This window comes from Eucyclogobius newberryi, unplaced genomic scaffold (genome assembly GCF_026437365.1).
Source record: "Eucyclogobius newberryi isolate DKJ021-1_F unplaced genomic scaffold, fEucNew1.0.hap1 SCAF_4, whole genome shotgun sequence".
NCBI classification, from domain to species: Eukaryota; Metazoa; Chordata; class Actinopteri; order Gobiiformes; family Gobiidae; genus Eucyclogobius; species Eucyclogobius newberryi.
The window spans coordinates 14727403-14748590 of NW_027316056.1; the positions used below are offsets into that span (position 1 = coordinate 14727403).

Consider the following 21188-nt stretch of genomic DNA (forward strand, 5'->3'; position numbering starts at 1 on the left):
ACAGCTGCAAAGCAGCACCAATCACTTTGCGTGTTGTAAGCATCCGCCTTGCGCTACTGGTGACTGGGAGTCTTGTCCTCAAGAGAAATAAACTTTCACATGCACGTTTTGGAAAAACTCCTTCTCCTTCATTATGACCACTACTTTGGAGCTGAGGAGTAAATGTGATGTGGTGAGTTTGATTTAGATAAACTACAGTGTAGTGTTGTTTTAGTGATGTTTTTCATTGCTTTAGGGCAGGCCTACACATACTTATTGTATGGCATTGTATTGTGGTAATCCGTCAACATCAAAGATATTTTAATGATTAAGTTACTGTGTTTTTGCAGGAAGGGAGTGTCTACAGAGCCGCGGCGCGCGGCCGAAACTGCCATGTTATTTTGTGCCGCGGCTCCTGAAACTGCTGCGTTATTTGACCGCGCCGTTTTAGACTGCGCCGGGTTAAGGTCAGGGTTAAGGTTAGGGTCAGGGTTAAGGTTAGGGTTAGGGTTACCCATGAGGCTATATGGCAGTGCCGCGGTTCCTGAAACTGCTGGGCCATTTGACCGCGCCGCGGCTCTGCAGCCACGGCCTTGCAGGAAAGCCAAGCTGCCTTGTGTTAGGTTTCATTTTCATGATCCAGTGAAGGAATGAGTGAAGAATTTGAGCCACTGAATCTTTTAAACAGAGCTATGTTGTCAGGGGCTTCAAACCTCTGGTAGGGTCACCCAATAGGTCCCAGATGACGGTTCAGAAGCCCTTTATAATAAGTGAAACATTGAAGCCAGTTACATTGCCCGGATTGGCATTACTGGGGCCGGACAGCGAGCATCTGGTAACCAGGCCTTTCCCCACGAGGCCCGGCCACGCACAGCCCGAGCAAGCAATGTGGAGCCATCCTTCCATGGACCTACTACCTGTGGGAGGATCCGCAAAGGGCCGGTGCAGCGAGATCTGAGCAGCAGTCAATGGTGGGGGCCTCGATGACTGGATCTCCAGACACAGACTGAATCTGGGGACATGGAATGTCACATTGCTTAGGGGGAAAGAGCCTAAGATTGTGCGGGAGGTTGACTTGTACCAACTAGATATAGTTGGCCTCACCTCAATGTGTCGGATTAAAAACCTCCTAAATGCATTACCCACTATGTAGGTCTTCCTTATGTAACCAGTGGTGCAAAATATAGGGGGGGCTATTTGACATGAGTGTGTTTTGTTTTTTTTAAATGTCCAAAATGTAATAAATAACATTGACTGTATGAATACATATTTTAAATACACATTTACAACTGAATTAATTAAGTAAACACACTTTAATTCCACTTTTGTTAATGATAATACAATGACTTGGAGGCAGATTCCATTTGTGAGAAAATACATTTGACATAAAATTACATTTTACTCTGTATAAAATATCAGATTGTAAAGAGCAAAACAAAAATCAAAGTGACACTGTACCTTATAGTGCATAGTAGCAATTACTACATGACGAGGAAATAAAAACACAAACAGTGTGCGTTCCATAAAACAGCTTCTAAGGGGCATTAGTTTTTATGGCATGACATTTTTATATTTAATCATCACAGACATTATTGCTGTATGGAAAGTTGTTCTTAAAGACATGTCATTTATAGCATTCTTTAAAGGGTTTTCTAATAACCAAAGCATACTTTTATGAATAGAAGTTAAGTGATACTCAATGCTTAGCGTTATCCTTGTGCAAGTAATAAACTAAAAAAACACTCCTCTTTAGTGTGTTTGTTGTCAAGGCAACGGAGCACGAAGTTAGACGGATCACATGTCTTGGATTGATATGAAATCAGCCGCTTTCACTTCAACACGAATAAAGCCAGCAAACAGTTGAGGAGCTCATTCTGAGTCGTTTTGGATGTACCTTTTGTACACAGACGGCTGTAGATGCAGTTTTAAGAAGTAAACAAGGAAAACACTGCATGTGGCACTTCCGCGTACGGCGCGTGCACATGTCTGTGTCTCTAGCGTAAACAGCGTCGCTCCATGGCGGAACTATTATGTTAAAATGGGCGCTGGAGAAAGCGCCCCTCAGTCGCTATTTTCCTACTGCATTTCCCATAGTGATGTAGTCACTTTTGATTGTGATTTGATTGGCTAAAAATTCCCATTTCTTTTCTATGGGGCTTTGGGGCACTTTTCAAACTGCCCCACGGGTGACGCAGGCTGCGCCAGGCAGCAGACCGCAGACAAAGTATTACATTCATCTGTATATAGATATTATTCTTTTACACATTTAAACTAGAAGAATATAAGATAATTCTGAACAAATTATATTGTTTTTAGACACAAAAACATTTTGTACTTTTGTACAACGTACTTGGCTGATTGACAGGAGGAGCAGCCCACCGCTGTATGTAACACTGGCTAAGTGTTCAGGAACTTCAAGTAGGCAAGGCAAGGCAAGGCAAGTTTATTTGTAGAGCACATTTCATACACAAGGCAATTCAAAGTGCTTCACACAGCAGGAAAAATGCATTCAAATCACAGAAATTACAGAAACAGAAATACAATAAAATTAACTAAATTAAAAATTATCAATCCAACTGATTGTCTAAACTAATAAAATCCCTAACAAAAGAGAAGAGTGCAAAGAAAAAATCCCTTCAGTCATATGCACAGCTAAACAAAACTGTTTTTAGCTTAGATTTGAACATTGTCAGAGTAGAAGCCTGTCACATCTTCAGGAAGACTGTTCCAGATTTTAGCTGCATAAAACTGAAACGCAGATTCCCCATGTTTAGTCCTGACTCTCAAACAAAAGTTTGGTTGATGAATTGGTGAGGTTCCACTCTAAGCTGGGGAGGGAGAGGCATGCTACGTGTGACAAACAAAGAAGATTAAAGCAAACAAATCCATTTCCATAACAGAAAACACCCAACAGCAAGTGCCACCATCACCAATAATCATAAATAGAATCACCCACTAAAGTGAGCCCCAATCCTCCCCAGCAACAATAATATAACAATAATAATAAATACAGACGGTTTTAAAGGTTTAAAATAAGCTATATCAAACGGCAACCAGCACTGAGCCTGAAAGCTCAGTGCTGTTAATAATAAAATCAAATATAAAAGCGTACCTTTAAAACACTGGGCTGTTAAGACCCTATTAAATGAAGAATACAAAATTTACAAAAGGTTAAAACATTAAAAAGATCACAATTGCTTGGCTCACCAGAAACCACCATGTGCTCAGGGTTGCTCAGGAAGAGGAAGTGAAACACTCTTTATAGTCTCATGTAACTTACTCACATGACTCAGACATCCCTGCAACACTTATCAGAATGTTATCTTTAAAGTATCTGTTCAACTCTACTCCTCAACCACGCCAGCCCCGCCCACATTCTGTTCGAATGCGTCACAGTCTGTATTCTGACCATTGGAGGGCGTCAAAAAAAACTTTCCAGCATTGACTGGTCCAACCACCGCCGCTAATTTGTGTCACGTGTCTCTCACATGCAGAAGACTTTGTGTCACGTGTCTCTCAAATGCAGAAGACTTTGTGTCACATGTCTCTCAAATGCAGAAGACTTTGTGTCACGTGTCTCTCAAATGCAGAAGACTTTGTGTCACGTGTCTCTCAAATGCAGAAGACTTTGTGTCACGTGTCTCTCAAATGCAGAAGACTTTGTGTCACGTGTCTCTCAAATGCAGAAGACTTTGTGTCACGTGTCTCTCAAATGCAGAAGACTTTGTGTCACGTGTCTCTCACATGCAGAAGACTTTGTGTCACGTGTCTCTCACATGCAGAAGACTTTGTGTCACGTGTCTCTCAAATGCAGAAGACTTTGTGTCACGTGTCTCTCAAATGCAGAAGACTTTGTGTCACGTGTCTCTCAAATGCAGAAGACTTTGTGTCACGTGTCTCTCAAATGCAGAAGACTTTGTGTCACGTGTCTCTCAAATGCAGAAGACTTTGTGTCACGTGTCTCTCAAATGCAGAAGACTTTGTGTCACGTGTCTCTCAAATGCAGAAGACTTTGTGTCACGTGTCTCTCAAATGCAGAAGACTTTGTGTCACGTGTCTCTCAAATGCAGAAGACTTTGTGTCACGTGTCTCTCAAATGCAGAAGACTTTGTGTCACGTGTCTCTCAAATGCAGAAGACTTTGTGTCACGTGTCTCTCAAATGCAGAAGACTTTGTGTCACGTGTCTCTCACATGCAGAAGACTTTGTGTCACGTGTCTCTCACATGCAGAAGACTTTGTGTCACGTGTCTCTCACATGCAGAAGACTTTGTGTCACGTGTCTCTCACATGCAGAAGACTTTGTGTCACGTGTCTCTCAAATGCAGAAGACTTTGGGTCACGTGTCTCTCAAATGCAGAAGACTTTGTGTCACGTGTCTCTCAAATGCAGAAGACTTTGGGTCACGTGTCTCTCAAATGCAGAAGACTTTGTGTCACGTGTCTCTCAAATGCAGAAGACTTTGTGTCACGTGTCTCTCAAATGCAGAAGACTTTGTGTCACGTGTCTCTCAAATGCAGAAGACTTTGTGTCACGTGTCTCTCACATGCAGAAGACTTTGTGTCACGTGTCTCTCAAATGCAGAAGACTTTGTGTCACGTGTCTCTCACATGCAGAAGACTTTGTGTCACGTGTCTCTCAAATGCAGAAGACTTTGTGTCACGTGTCTCTCAAATGCAGAAGACTTTGTGTCACGTGTCTCTCAAATGCAGAAGACTTTGTGTCACGTGTCTCTCAAATGCAGAAGACTTTGTGTCACGTGTCTCTCAAATGCAGAAGACTTTGTGTCACGTGTCTCTCAAATGCAGAAGACTTTGTGTCACGTGTCTCTCAAATGCAGAAGACTTTGTGTCACGTGTCTCTCAAATGCAGAAGACTTTGTGTCACGTGTCTCTCAAATGCAGAAGACTTTGTGTCACGTGTCTCTCAAATGCAGAAGACTTTGTGTCACGTGTCTCTCAAATGCAGAAGACTTTGTGTCACGTGTCTCTCAAATGCAGAAGACTTTGTGTCACGTGTCTCTCAAATGCAGAAGACTTTGTGTCACGTGTCTCTCAAATGCAGAAGACTTTGTGTCACGTGTCTCTCAAATGCAGAAGACTTTGTGTCACGTGTCTCTCAAATGCAGAAGACTTTGTGTCACGTGTCTCTCAAATGCAGAAGACTTTGTGTCACGTGTCTCTCAAATGCAGAAGACTTTGTGTCACGTGTCTCTCAAATGCAGAAGACTTTGTGTCACGTGTCTCTCACATGCAGAAGACTTTGTGTCTCGTGTCTCTCAAATGCAGAAGACTTTGTGTCACGTGTCTCTCAAATGCAGAAGACTTTGTGTCACGTGTCTCTCAAATGCAGAAGACTTTGTGTCACGTGTCTCTCAAATGCAGAAGACTTTGTGTCACGTGTCTCTCAAATGCAGAAGACTTTGTGTCACGTGTCTCTCAAATGCAGAAGACTTTGTGTCACGTGTCTCTCAAATGCAGAAGACTTTGTGTCACGTGTCTCTCAAATGCAGAAGACTTTGTGTCACGTGTCTCTCAAATGCAGAAGACTTTGTGTCACGTGTCTCTCACATGCAGAAGACTTTGTGTCACGTGTCTCTCAAATGCAGAAGACTTTGTGTCACGTGTCTCTCACATGCAGAAGACTTTGTGTCACGTGTCTCTCAAATGCAGAAGACTTTGTGTCACGTGTCTCTCACATGCAGAAGACTTTGTGTCACGTGTCTCTCAAATGCAGAAGACTTTGTGTCACGTGTCTCTCAAATGCAGAAGACTTTGTGTCACGTGTCTCTCAAATGCAGAAGACTTTGTGTCACGTGTCTCTCAAATGAAGAAGACTTTGTGTCACGTGTCTCTCAAATGAAGAAGACTTTGTGTCACGTGTCTCTCAAATGCAGAAGACTTTGTGTCACGTGTCTCTCAAATGCAGAAGACTTTGTGTCACGTGTCTCTCAAATGCAGAAGACTTTGTGTCACGTGTCTCTCAAATGCAGAAGACTTTGTGTCACGTGTCTCTCAAATGCAGAAGACTTTGTGTCACGTGTCTCTCAAATGCAGAAGACTTTGTGTCACGTGTCTCTCAAATGCAGAAGACTTTGTGTCACGTGTCTCTCAAATGCAGAAGACTTTGTGTCACGTGTCTCTCAAATGCAGAAGACTTTGTGTCACGTGTCTCTCAAATGCAGAAGACTTTGTGTCACGTGTCTCTCAAATGCAGAAGACTTTGTGTCACGTGTCTCTCAAATGCAGAAGACTTTGTGTCACGTGTCTCTCAAATGCAGAAGACTTTGTGTCACGTGTCTCTCAAATGCAGAAGACTTTGTGTCACGTGTCTCTCAAATGCAGAAGACTTTGTGTCACGTGTCTCTCAAATGCAGAAGACTTTGTGTCACGTGTCTCTCAAATGCAGAAGACTTTGTGTCACGTGTCTCTCAAATGCAGAAGACTTTGTGTCACGTGTCTCTCAAATGCAGAAGACTTTGTGTCACGTGTCTCTCAAATGCAGAAGACTTTGTGTCACGTGTCTCTCAAATGCAGAAGACTTTGTGTCACGTGTCTCTCAAATGCAGAAGACTTTGTGTCACGTGTCTCTCAAATGCAGAAGACTTTGTGTCACGTGTCTCTCAAATGCAGAAGACTTTGTGTCACGTGTCTCTCAAATGCAGAAGACTTTGTGTCACGTGTCTCTCACATGCAGAAGACTTTGGGTCACGTGTCTCTCAAATGCAGAAGACTTTGGGTCACGTGTCTCTCAAATGCAGAAGACTTTGTGTCACGTGTCTCTCAAATGCAGAAGACTTTGTGTCACGTGTCTCTCAAATGCAGAAGACTTTGTGTCACGTGTCTCTCAAATGCAGAAGACTTTGTGTCACGTGTCTCTCAAATGCAGAAGACTTTGTGTCACGTGTCTCTCAAATGCAGAAGACTTTGTGTCACGTGTCTCTCAAATGCAGAAGACTTTGTGTCACGTGTCTCTCAAATGAAGAAGACTTTGTGTCACGTGTCTCTCAAATGCAGAAGACTTTGTGTCACGTGTCTCTCAAATACAGAAGACTTTGTGTCACGTGTCTCTCACATGCAGAAGACTTTGTGTCACGTGTCTCTCAAATGCAGAAGACTTTGTGTCACGTGTCTCTCAAATGCAGAAGACTTTGTGCCACGTGTCTCTCAAATGCAGAAGACTTTGTGTCACGTGTCTCTCAAATGAAGAAGACTTTGTGTCACGTGTCTCTCAAATGCAGAAGACTTTGTGTCACGTGTCTCTCAAATGCAGAAGACTTTGTGTCACGTGTCTCTCACATGCAGAAGACTTTGTGTCACGTGTCTCTCAAATGCAGAAGACTTTGTGTCACGTGTCTCTCAAATGCAGAAGACTTTGTGTCACGTGTCTCTCACATGCAGAAGACTTTGTGTCACGTGTCTCTCACATGCAGAAGACTTTGTGTCACGTGTCTCTCAAATGCAGAAGACTTTGTGTCACGTGTCTCTCAAATGCAGAAGACTTTGTGTCACGTGTCTCTCAAATGCAGAAGACTTTGTGTCACGTGTCTCTCAAATGCAGAAGACTTTGTGTCACGTGTCTCTCAAATGCAGAAGACGTCTCTCAAATATTTTTGGAACATTCAGAACAAAATATATAACTTAATTTATTTCTTGTTGACTCAGCAGAAGTCGTTTCACAGTCTGTGTTATTTTTATCCTTTCCTCATAATCCACCATGTTTGTTTAGACATTAACGGACAATGCATTTGTCTGATTGGTTAATCCGCCTTTGGAAATTGGCACGACTGGGTTGGATCCCAGACCCTCAGGTTTTGTAAAGTAGTCTGTCAAAACGTGTTGGGAATGGCTGGTCAGGCAAGCTAAAATCTGTAAATATTCATTCAAGTTTATTTGTAGAGCACAATTCCTACACAAGACAATTTAAAGTGCTCCAAACACCAGGAAAATGCATCAATACAGTTAAAGATATGAAAGAGTGCAAAATAAATTATTTCAGTCATATGCACAGCTCAACAAAATTGCCTAGATTTGAAGTGGAAGCCTGTGTCACATCTTCAGGAAGACTGGTCCAGATTTTAGCTGCATAAACTGAAACACAGATTCCCCATGTTTAGTCCTGACTCTGGCACCAGCAGGAGGCCGGTCCATGTTTAGTCCTGACTCTGGCACCAGCAGGAGGCCGGTCCATGTTTAGTCCTGACTCTGGCACCAGCAGGAGGCCGGTCCATGTTTAGTCCTGACTCTGGCACCAGCAGGAGGCCGGTCCATGTTTAGTCCTGACTCTGGCACCAGCAGGAGGCCGGTCCATGTTTAGTCCTGACTCTGGCACCAGCAGGAGGCCGGTCCATGTTTAGTCCTGACTCTGGCACCAGCAGGAGGCCGGTCCATGTTTACTCCTGACTCTGGCACCAGCAGGAGGCCGGTCCATGATTAGTCCTGACTCTGGCACCAGCAGGAGGCCGGTCCATGTTTAGTCCTGACTCTGGCACCAGCAGGAGGCCGGTCCATGTTTAGTCCTGACTCTGGCACCAGCAGGAGGCCGGTCCATGTTTAGTCCTGACTCTGGCACCAGCAGGAGGCCGGTCCATGTTTAGTCCTGACTCTGGCACCAGCAGGAGGCCGGTCCATGATTAGTCCTGACTCTGGCACCAGCAGGAGGCCGGTCCATGTTTAGTCCTGACTCTGGCACCAGCAGGAGGCCGGTCCATGTTTAGTCCTGACTCTGGCACCAGCAGGAGGCCGGTCCATGTTTAGTCCTGACTCTGGCACCAGCAGGAGGCCGGTCCATGTTTAGTCCTGACTCTGGCACCAGCAGGAGGCCGGTCCCTGAGGTCCTCAGAGTCCGAGATGGTTCATATGGCACTAACATATCCAAGATGTACTTTGGTGCTAGGCCATGGAGAGACTTGTACACAAGCAGAGCTGCTTTAAAGTCTCTTCTCTGAGCCACAGGGAGCCAGTGCAGAGACCTGAGAACAGGACTAATGTGCTCATACTTCCTGGTTCTAGTCAGGACCCGAGCAGCAGCGTTCTGGATGTACTGCAGCTGTTTTACAGCTCGTTTGGAGACAGTAGTCTAATCTACTGGAGACAGATGCATGGTTTAGACACTATACTTTTGATTTTGGCAAGTTAAACAAAGCAACCAATAAACAACCAACTGAAATGTAAGGTAAAAACTACCAAATTGTTTTATGTGAGATTATTTAAGTTTGTGACATTATTTTAATCATTAGGCCCCCGAAACAAGCATTAGTATCAAAACAAAAATACATACTTTGAAACCCAGGGACTAAACTATATAAATGAACATTTGTGCAATCAACTCACGTGACCTGCAGGGATTCTACTGTTAACCTACATACATGTACTGAAGTGGTAAATCTGTTCTTGGCACACAAGTAGAAGCAGCGTTTTTCTCACACAGGCCCAATTGTTGGATGAGAGAGTCCATACTCTCTTGCCACCAGTATGAAAATATGCACAAATGTCTGGACATTTTTGGTCCACATTAGAAATACAGTTAATTTAATTTCACCTGTGCTGAACAAAGACATTTTTCTGTCTACAAATATTTACTTAATATTAATGTGCGCTTTCAAGCCAGGCCGGCCTCTGGAGTCTCTTACTGACTCATGGTAAAGCTATAGAGACATAACAAGCACTGCTTTGTGGAGGCAAAAGGCAAAAGGTCAGTCTTTTCTTTCTTTCGCCCGAATGCTTTTTTAATAATAATAATAATAATAATAACTTTTATTTATATAGCGCTTTTCAGTGACCCAAAGACGGAGAGAAGGGAGGACATGCAGTATCTTGTCAGAGTTGATATTCAAATTCACAACAGAACTACTTGATCCTCGGGCAGCACTTTGGGTTTAATACTCAAAGTATTAAACCCAACATTTTGAATTGTTTTACTTTAGCAAACGTCTACCAATTACAAACTAGACCTAAAATTGTAAATGTACTTAAGTTTACACAGTCGCTCTTTTTTTTAGTCAGCCTCAGGTTCTATCTCAGATTATAGCTTTTTGTATTCTGTTTAATACTCTTTTTTGCAAATGCCAGTTTTGTGTGTCAAAGCTATTGAAATAGAAGAAAACGACTTTCATCTAACTTTCACATAAAAAACAGTACCTTTTGTTGAAACATAGTAACATTTCAACATGTTTAGAACAGGTTTATCAGCTGATTACAGTCTACCTCATGAGCAGCATAGCACAGCAGAGGTTGGGGAGGGAGGCCGAGTCTCACTGCACACTGACTGAACTTGAACCCAACCATGGACCAATCAAGTGGCAGCAGTGGCAGCTTCACTTAGGCCTGCTTGTTGTGGTAACACCTCCCACCTCAAGAGGTTTAAATACAGAGGGAGGCTGCCTACGTTCCTAGAAATTCCCATCCTTCTCTTGGACCTGGCTTTTGATCGTTTATTTTATTTTGTTTTCCAGCCTTCTCCACGGAGCACAAAAGTTCTTTTATTTTGACCGTTGAATAATTTTGACCTGTAGCACCACCACCAAAGCTTGATTCTGCTCTCCAGACCTTGGTAAGTATCTGACTTCAAAAAACTGTTGCAAGAATGTCCTACTATATCCAATAGCATCATTTTACAGATACATAATGACCAATGTGTACGTGTGTTTTCTATTAGAGGAAATTTGAGCTTGGTTAAGTGAGGACACTAAGTGAAAGTGCATGTCGTTTCTTGAAATAGCATTAAGTGGAATTGCAGTGGAGCCAAATTAGTATGGCCACAGGTGCTATCTTTGTTTATGGATGTTATGTTGTTCCAAAGATTCTGGGTTGCAACAATATTAACGTTTTTGAAATGCATTGACAGTCAGTTACTTGTGCATTGAAATATTGATATACAGTGTGACACAGTTCCTCACAAAACCGGTAAATCTAATTTCCCCTTAGCCTATCAGACGTCTATTCAGAAATGGAAAAAGTGCAGGAGGTGGAGATAGAAGAGGCTGGTATAGCCGAGTGGAAAATTACTGAGGGGCAGATTTTTTACTGACATCATACTTCACCTGTACGAATGGGAATTACTTGAAATGTAGATGGCAAAGCAAAAGTTACAGTTGGTTAAGTTGTAGGTGCACATCCAAAACAGTTTTTATTGGCTTATGTTGTGGGGTTTGGGTCATGTACAGAAGCCCAGAGTCAGGACTAAACATGGGGAATCTGCGTTTCAGTTTTATGCAGCTAAAATCTTGAACAGTCTTCCTGAAGATGTGACAGGCTTCTACTCTGACAATGTTCAAATCTAAGCTAAAACAGTTTTGTTTAGCTGTGCATATGACTGAAAGGATGTTCTTTGCATTCTTCTCTTTTAGGTCTTTAGGTGATTTTTGTCATGTCTTTTTTTGATGCATTTTTTTCCTGTTATGTGAGGAACTTTGAATTGCCTTGTGTATGAATTGTGCTCCACAAATAAACTTGCCTTGGAGTATAACAAGTGTGCTAATGGTTCACATCTGTGGGCTCTCTGGCTCAAGTCCTATTCAAGTCCAGTGGATCAGAGTTAGAAGTCAATCATGCCCAATTACTCTAATCTCCAGTGCATTCTTTAACATTGCTGAGGAACGCCAAAGATCTAATGTTCAGTGTTTTCCAGTCATTTTGATTATGGTGTCGCTTATCATAACATTGTATGATTTAAATGGATTTTGGCTCTAATTAAAAATTGGCTTCGCTAATTACCTTTGCTTGTCACCAGGAAGTGACATTAGTGACTGTTTAATGTTTAATTTTTTTAATCTTAAATAATCGTCTTCCCTTTGTTTTTTGAAAAATGTTATAGACTAATCGATCATATGCCCTTTAAACAAAATGCAGAGAGACAAATGCCAGGTTATGCATGAACAGAGCAATGTCCGTTATTGTTGTTATATTCTTTATAACTGAACTGATGTACGAATTGCTAAATAATTCATAACCAGTTAATAATCAACATTAAAATTATATCAAAACTAAATACTAATTTAAACAAATTTTACTCAGGTTAATAAACATGTATTTAATCTGTCGTTAATAATGCATTAAAAACATACAACCTCAACAGGTTTTATGCTTTGTTTTGTTCCATGAAGCATCACAAATCCTACAGTAAGTGAATTTAGATATAGATAGCTAGTTCTCGTTGACAAATGTAACAAATATATGAAGCAACCACCACATGTCTGTGCTGTCTTCAAAAGGAATTACGGCTTTTTATTTATTTTTCTGCTGCATTAAAATAAATGTTAGTATTGTGACACAATTGTTTTCCTCTTCAAGTGAGGATATCACGTCTATGTTTATAATAATCGCTGTCTGCCCATGGAAAGTTACCAAGCGTCGTAACATGGCCCTGGTGTTATTTGTCTTGCCGAAATGAGAGATGAGTTATTAATAATTTGATAAAGAGTGGAGCCACTGTTCCAGAGCAACCCATACAAGCACGTGTTTGTCTTGCACTGCTGGACGGAGCAGACCAATTTGAGGGGTGCCGAGTAAAGCCTCGACTGTTCCCGCCCCACTGCACCACCAAGTCACAGAGAGCACTGCATGTGACTACTCTGAGCATGTCCCAACAGCTCATCCAAATCCACAACGTATTTCAGACAATTTCTAGATCATACTTTACATTCCAGTGTTTGTTATCCCACAAAAACTATGTGTACAGACCAGTTAATGCATTTGTACAAGCTGTACGTACTGTAAGTACTGTACTACATATTTGGTCACTCTCTCAAAGTTGATGGCAGATGTGAAATGTGCTCTTGATTGACTCCAGGCCTTTATTGTATTATTTACAAAAAAAGTGTGTGTTACTTGGCTCAGGGTGCTGCAAATGAACTGCAGGACGAGTTTTCAATTTTACTGATACACAAAACACAATAGCTTGGGACACAACCCAAGAGCAAAATAAAGTAGCAATAATACAAGTAATGAGAAATAATAAGAATGGCACCATATGGTTAAACATAAGTAAAGTTGGGGCATACCGAGTCCAAAGTTGTTCAAATTTGTCAGTTTTCAGGTCCAGTCTGAGAGTCATTTTCTCCATTCGTCTGATTTGTCCATAATGTCCAGTCCTTGATCGTTGGGGGGGCTTGTGTCATCCATTTCTTTGTTATGACCTTTTTCCTGCTGCCAAAATTATATTCCAAAGATATTCATCTGTTGTGTTCAGGGCAGGGGTTCTGAGGCCCAAGTACATAGTTCTTAAATCTAATAGGCTGGTAAGGTCAATTACAGTCTGTAAAACCTTGTTGATTTCAGTTCAATATTTTTAAGCAATAGGACAAGCCCAAAACACGTGGTTTGCCTCATGGCTGCCACAGTTTCTCCAACAGTTAGCATTTCCCTGTGAGTAATGGGTGTTAACGTGACACATTTTTCCAACAAAATTCCTTCCAGATATGTGATTTTGTGGTTCTCCACTGGGATATACAAACAGCCTGCCACACCTCGTCCGTCAGAATAAAATGTACTTTTCTTTCACATTTGTTTTTAATGTATTCCGTAGAATAGTTGTCCAGGTTAAACAATGATATAGTTTAGATATTATTCCCCTTGTAAGTTCTGATTTACAGGCCGTATCAGAGGGTTGTTACTGGTTGTTCTGATTTACAGACCTTATCAGAGGGTTGTTACTGGTTGTTCTGATTTACAGACCTTATCAGAGGATTGTGACTTGTTGTTTTTGAAGAATTTCCCTTTATTTGTCTCATCCGTTACATGGAAATCCTTAGGCTGGCTGGCCATGTTAGCCTCATTAGCTTCGCCATGTTAGCCTCATTAGCTTGCCATGTGGGCTGTTTTCCGATGGGGCAGTGGACCGCCAGCTTTGTTTGTTTTGATCCCGCAGTGTCTTCCTTGTTTACGCATCCCTCTCTCTTCTTTGAGATTAGGTGGGTCAAACGATGATTTCAACAGTGTTGGTAAAGTTCACTTTCTACATGAACTAGTTCAGTTCATAGTTCACACATTTTAAAATTAACTAGTTCAGTTCATAATTCAACATTTTGAACTAAGTTCACAACTCCAAAAAATGAACTAGTTCAGTTATTTTTTTTTCAATATCATGCAATCATTCTTCTAAATTATTTCCACAGCCCATAAACAACCACAGGCAGCAATTATTTTATTAGTTTAATGCTGAAAATATGTGTCAGATTTCATCTTCATATCCAATTTTGAATCCTTACCCAGGATTTACATTCACATTGAAGGGACAGACTTCCCCCATTTGTTGCTGTCCATTCAGTCCACACTAGCAGCAGTAGTAGTAGTAGTAGTAGTAGTACTAGTAGTAGTACTAGCAACGGCAAGCAGCTTTCAACCCCAAAGTATATTCTCAAAAACATGAAGGAAAACTTGCTGGGGAAAGTTTGCACAGAAATGTTTGATTGTTCCCATCCTCACCGACCTTATCATAAAACTCACGTAACTGGTCGTAGCAGGGCGAATTGTTCCTGCTCTGTTGCAGTCACGTCCGTGCTGCCTCTACAACTCTGGAGCTCTCACACTTGCCAGACATAGGCTCTTTTTGGGCAACTTAACGGTGTGTTTTTTGCCTGGAAGTCTCTAGAAATCTGACACCTTATTGAACGAAAATAAAAATAACAAATTTGCCGTTCACAGACACCAGAATCATATTATTGTTCGTCAGCAGTAATACCGTTCGTTCAGTTCACGTTCACCAGAATTATGAACGCGTTCATGAACTTTCGTTCAATGAACTTTCGTTCAGGCACAACACTGGATTTCAAAGCCATGTTTTGCAGCAGAGGTGTGGGTGCATCATCTCAATGCGCCACCATGACCGGAAGTCGCCTTAGTTAACTTCTATCCCTTACTTGAAACTGTCACTTGCTAGGGCTTGGAATCAGCTCCAAGATGACCGTGGCTCATTCTCATGTAAATGTAAACCTTCTGCCTAGTTTTAACGTATTTAAGTTAAATAGGGAAAAAAAAAAAGAATTTAAATAAATTGAATTAGGCAGAGCAAAAAAAAGCTTATTTAACAGCACAAAATGGCTCACTCACATTAGTTGTCAGTTTTTGCTACAAATAATGACTTTATGGATTTGTTATGTCAGCCATAGATTACTTCTAGTTTTTGAAATACTTTTCTCTAAGAAATATTTAATTTCAGGGAAAGTGAAGAATCTGGTTAACCTTATGTAATCCATATGTAAACATATACATGCTCAAATAGAAGACAGAGCCACGTGAGAGAGCTTTCCAGACATGTGTTGAATTTGTCAGTTGGCCAAGCCCCTCCCATTCCTCCCCTTGCCAACACACACATACACAAGCAAACATTCAACTCCTACACATAATATGTGTAGGAGTCGAATGTATTCCTATCCTTTAACAAACTCTTTCATTCTCTCATTCTTTCATTCTTGGCTGCCCATATGTGCAATGCAGAATAATGACTATGGAGGCTGTATAGCTATGTGAGGCAATTCAATGTGCTTTACACAACAGGAAAAAAAATCATTAAAATCACAAAGACATGACATAAATCACAAAACAGTTTAAGACATAAAAGAGAAAAATAATTTCAATCATATGCACAGCTAAACAAAACTGTTTTTAGGGTGGCAAGACACGAAGGTTTGCCCACATGCCCTTACGGGCCTTGTTTGGCCTTTGTCATCCATTCCAAGGTAAATGTAAATCCTTTGGCTCCGCATCTTTTTTTCAATTTTGTAAACAAATAGAACCAAACACAAATAGGACACAACATAAAACAACCAGAGAGTACAAAATAAAACATCAAGTAAACATCATCCGAACAGTAATACAAACAGAATCAGGGCATATTTGAATTCAAACAAAGGTTCCATTTAGTCCGAAAGTAATTTTTTCCATTTGTCTAATGTCTGCCACAATGTCAGTCCAGTCCTGAATTGTTGGTGTGGTCCATGTCATCCATTTCTTTGTGATGGCCTTTTTTTCCCGCCAAAAGGAGAGGCACACATCATGAGCAATAACTGATGATTAGTTATATTCTCTCCCCCTTCTAATGCAAAGAAGTCGCGAGAATCTCCATGTAGGGCAGCGGGAGCTCGTTTCACCGGCAAGAGCAGCGGTTTTCTGCGTCAGGTTTGCTAGCCATGTAAGCCATTATAGCCTTGTTAGCTTTGTTAGCTTGTGATGCAGGCAGTTTTCCTAAAGTACCGTGGGCCGTCAGCTTTGTCTGCTTTGGTCCTGTAGTGTTACCAGACTTGTTTCTTCCTTGTTTACTCATCTTCTTCCTCTTTCTGATTAGGGGAGTCAAGCAATAATTTTAAAGCAGAGTTTTGCAGTGATGTTGAGAGGTGCGTCTGCTCAAAGCGCCATTGATACGTCATAAGGCGCTGGTACAGCTGGCAGCCCGGTGTAAACACTCTCTCTTCTTTCTCACACTTATTGTGCTTTATCTCCTATATTTTGTAAATATAATTAGTATATTTTAACTATTTTACTGTACGATAGGGACACGCGCTGGAATAGTTTTTTAATTCAACTGTTTTTGACTTTTTTCGGCTGGATTTGAGCGTTTTTCGTTGCGTTCATTGTGTTGTTGTGACGTGAGCTAGCTCCGAGCGAGCCCACCAGCCCCCCCCCGCGCCCTCCGGCCGCACTAAAGTACGGCGTGTCGTCGGTACACGTTGATATACACGTTTATATGAAAGAGGAACTTCACGAACGATCGGGACACGCACTGGAATCACTTTAAATTAACTTGTTTTGACTTTATTCGGCTGGATTGAGTGTTTTCGTCGTGTCGTTGCGATGTGTCTTGGCTCTGAGTCCCCCGGCTCCGGCCCCGCCCCCCGCCCGGCGCCGCACCGCGTTTACACAAAGGAGGAACTCATGAAACTGCGGAGAACTGTCGTCTTACCCGGAGATCGTCACGTTATCCCGGCGGATATCCTAAGGAAAACGCAACGAAGCAGACGGGCTGGACGTAAACTCCGAGAGAAGAGAGGAGAAAACAGTTCCCGTCGTAGTCATAGGTAACGTGAGGTCCCTTCAAAATAAAATGACGGAAATAGCGAGCCTCATGCGGTCCCAGAGGATTTATAGGGACAGCAGCGTCTTGATTTTCACAGAGACCTGGTTAACAGCAGAAATGCCAGACTCTATTGTAGGTTTGGACAATTTTCATCTGCTGCGGGCGGACAGAACGAGAGAATCCGGGAAGAAAGGAGGTGGAGGTCTGGCGGTGTATGTGAACACGAGCTGGTCCAAACCCGAACACTGCACAGTGAGGGAGCAGCTATGTAACAAGGATATTGAACTATTGGCTATTGGCATGAGGCCATACTATCTGCCCCGGGAGTTCTCACATGTGATTTTAATCGCAGTCTATGTGACCCCGTCTGCCAATGCTGAAAATGCTTGTGAAGCACTGCTCTCCTGCACTTGTAGGCTGCAAACACAGCATCCACAGGCTCTCTTCCTCATCTCTGGTGACTTTAACCACGCTTCTCCCTCTTCTGTCCTACCAACATACACCCAGTATGTTACCTGCCCCACCAGAGAGAATAGAACATTGGACTTGTTTTTTGCCAACACCAAGGAGGCTTATTCCTCTTCCCCCCTCCCTCCCCTGGGCAGCTCGGACCACAACCTTGTACATCTGAGGCCTGTGTATGAACCCATCGTGCGCAGGCAGCCTGTGGTGTCCCGTGAGGTGAGGATGTGGTCTGCTGAGAGCGAGGAGGCTCTGAGGGACTGCTTCAGCACCACTGTCTGGACTGAGCTTTATGACCCACATGGGGAGGACATCAACACCATCACAGAGTGCATCACGGACTACATCAACTTCTGTTTTGAGAACATTGTTCCCTCCCGGACGGTGCGGTGTTTTCCAAACAACAAGCCATGGATTAACCGTGAACTGAAGGCTCTGCTGAAGGAGAAGAAGAGAGCCTTCAGGTCAGGGAACAAGGAGGAGCTGAGGACTGTGCAGAAGGAGCTGAGGAGGAAGATCAGGCAGGCTGAGGCCGGCTACAAGAGGAGGATGGAGGAGCAGCTGCAGCAAAAGAACATTCAGGGAGTGTGGAGGAGCCTGAAAACCATCTCGGGCTTCAAAATCCCCCCTGCCCAGACAGAGGGGGATCTACAGTGGGTGAATGATTTAAATGCTCACTTCTTGAGGTTTGATCGGTCACCCGCCCCTCCCCCTGCACAGCTGCATGCTCCCTCTTCCACAGCTGGACAATGCCCTGCATCTGTTCCTCTTCGCTTATCTGCCCCGGACCATCAGCTCCCCACTTCGCCTGGACTCACCCATCCCCCCAGCACACGGTCCCCCTGCCAACCACTGACTGTCACAGCAGCACAGGTGAGGAGTGAGCTGAAGAGGATTAAAGTGAGGAAGGCAGCAGGACCTGATGGCATCAGCCCCAGGCTCCTTAAGTCCTGCGCAGATGAACTGTGTGGAGTTATGGAGCATGTCTTCAACATGAGCCTGAAGCTGAGGGTGGTACCACAGGTCTGGAAGACCTCCTGTCTGGTACCTGTGCCTAAGACACCGCGCCCCAAAGACCTCAACAGCTTCAGGCCAGTGGCTCTCACGTCCCACCTGATGAAGACACTGGAGCGGCTAGTCCTGGACCACCTCCGCTCCACCGTGAGCTCAGCCATGGACCCGCTGCAGTTTGCATATCGGTCTGGCATCGGAGTGGAGGACGCCGTCATCTCCCTGCTGCACCGCTCTCTCTCTCACCTGGAAAAGCCTGGCAGCTCTGTGAGGATCCTGTTCTTCGATCTCTCCAGTGCCTTCAACACCATCCAGCCGCTGCTCCTGAGGGACAAGCTGGAGACGGCTGGTGTGGAGTATGACCTGGCAGAGTGGATCCTGGACTACCTCACAGACCGACCCCAGTTTGTGAGAGCCCGGAACTGTGTGTCTGACACTCGGACCTGCAGTGTGGGGGCGCCCCAGGGCACTGTCCTCGCGCCCTTTCTCTTCACCCTTTACACTGCAGACTTCAGACATGACACGGACAGCTGTGTCCTGCAGAAGTTCTCTGACGACTCTGCCATCATCGGACTCATCACGGACGACGATGACGCGGAATACAGAGGACTGGCGCAGGACTTTGTGGACTGGTGTCAGCGGAACCACCTCCTCATCAACGTGGGGAAGACCAAGGAGATGGTGGTGGATTTCCGCAGACGCCACCCCACTGCCCCCTCACCAGTGAACATCCAGGGACGGGACATTGAGAGAGTGGACTCATACAAGTACCTGGGTGTTCATCTGAACCACAAACTGGACTGGACTCATAACACAGACGCACTGTACAGGAAGAGCCAGAGTCGGCTCTACCTCCTGAGGAGACTCAGGTCTTTTGGAGTGACAGGGCCACTCCTGAAGACCTTCTATGACTCTGTGGTGGCATCAGCTCCTGTACGGTGTGGCCTGCTGGAGCAGCAGCATCACAGAGAGGGAGAGGAAGAGGCTGGACAGAGTCATCAAGAAGTCCAGCTCCGTCCTGGGCTGTGCTCTGGACTCGGTGCAGGAGGTGGGGGACAGGAGGGTCCTGGCTAGATTCACATCTATGCTGGACCATGAGTGTCACCCCCTGCAGGACACTCTCTCTGTTCTGGAGAGCAGCTTCAGTGAGAGACTGATCCACCCTCGATGTGCGAAGGAAAGGTTCCGTAGGTCTTTCCTTCCTGCTGCTGTCAGACTTTATAACGAAAACTGTTAGTACTGAACACTCGCAATACTGACCTAACCTAATACTGATGTGCAACTCTGTCATATGTGCAATTGCTGTTGGAATTCATGTGCAATTCATGTGAAATTCATGTGCAATCTATGTGCTGTCGTGACACATATTCATGTGCAATTACTGTCGTGATCACATGCAATGGTATTTATGTATTTATTTATTTATTTGTCTATGGGAGTTTTTTATTTATTTATAGGAGATCTTCTACTGAAAGTGTTTTTCAGACTTCCTATAAGTGATCTGTTCTTCTGTATCTATCTCTGTATCTACCTGCGTTGCACCAATGAAATTTCCCCATGTGGGACAATAAAGGAATATCTTATCTTATCTTATCTTATTATGCCCGGGTCGCGGGGGCAGCAGTCTATGCAGGGACTCCCAGACTTCCTCTCCCCAGACACTTCCTCTAACTCCTCCGGGGGGATCCCGAGGCGTTCCCAGGCCAGCCGAGAGACATAGTCTCTCCAGCGTGTCCTGGGTCTTCCCCAGGGCCTCTTCCCGGTGGGACATGCCCGAAAAACCTCCCCAAGGAGGCGCCCGGGAGGCATCCGGAACAGATGCCCGAGCCACCTCAGCTGTCTCCTCTCGACGTGGAGGAGCAGCGGCTCTATTCCGAACTCGCCCCGTGACTGAACTCCTCACCCTATCTCTAAGGGAGCGCCCAGCCACCCGGCAGAGGAAACTCCATTCTACCACTTGTATCCGGGATCTTGTCCTTTTGGTCATTACCCAATGCTCATGACCATAGGTGAGGGTAGGAACCATTTTTCTATTAGTATTTAACTATTGCAATATTGCATAGACCACAATGTTGTAATAAAGGAAATTAAACTTTATTTTATTTGAGAAACTTTTTAAGGTCAAAACATCTCCAACCCAAACAAATGATACATTTTGAGCTTTTCCCAGACCAAGCACTGCCATAGATTAAAACAACGATTAACAACGTTTGGCCACCTCATCCAGACGGTGCTTCATACCAATCCTGATGGCGCTTTATACTAAAGCTGAAATACAAACTGGACGGTTATTCTAACTCTTTGCCACTATCTGACACTGACTGACAAGCAAAACTATTAAACTACGATGCGCTGCGAGGCATTGTGCGCTTTTATTTGAAAGTGACGCTGACAAGTGACAAAACTTAACGCAAGCCTTGTAGCAGGACTTTATTTGACACGCCCCCTTTTACTCGGAACAAGCCTCGTCTTCAATTGACCCATCACTACTCCTCATTCATTCAGTTCAAACGCTCATGAATCCCGTTTTCTCCTAGTTATGCTGGTCAAATCCGTCTCTCGCTCCATAAAGTTTACTGCGCTACAGGCAACTCAAGTTACCGGGGTGACCGGTAACTCAAAGCACTATTTCCAAATTCAATGTTGTTTTGATCAACCTCCTAAACCACTGTTTTGTCTGTTTGTAGTGCTGCTGTGCAGTTGGCTTAGCTACATTAAAGTAGCGTGC

At 43.7% G+C, this 21188-nt stretch overlaps 1 protein-coding gene and 1 long non-coding RNA gene across 2 annotated transcripts in view; one reads left to right on the top strand and one right to left on the bottom strand.

The window, feature by feature from the left end:
• Positions 1-2337: 2337 nt before the first annotated feature.
• On the bottom strand, positions 2338-3272 carry LOC140378211 (uncharacterized). The gene is made up of 3 exons (XR_011930154.1): positions 3187-3272; positions 3092-3117; positions 2338-2826 (listed from the first exon to the last, which is right to left on the bottom strand). It is a non-coding gene; the product is annotated as an uncharacterized lncRNA (long non-coding RNA).
• A 7115-nt stretch (positions 3273-10387) lies between these two features.
• The window catches only part of LOC140377216 (high affinity choline transporter 1-like), a 42582-nt gene continuing 31781 nt past the window's right edge, over positions 10388-21188 (top strand). Inside the window, exon 1 of the mRNA XM_072462562.1 lies at positions 10388-10528. The gene's annotated coding sequence lies outside the window, so the exon portion shown is untranslated. The remainder of the gene's footprint in view (positions 10529-21188) is intronic.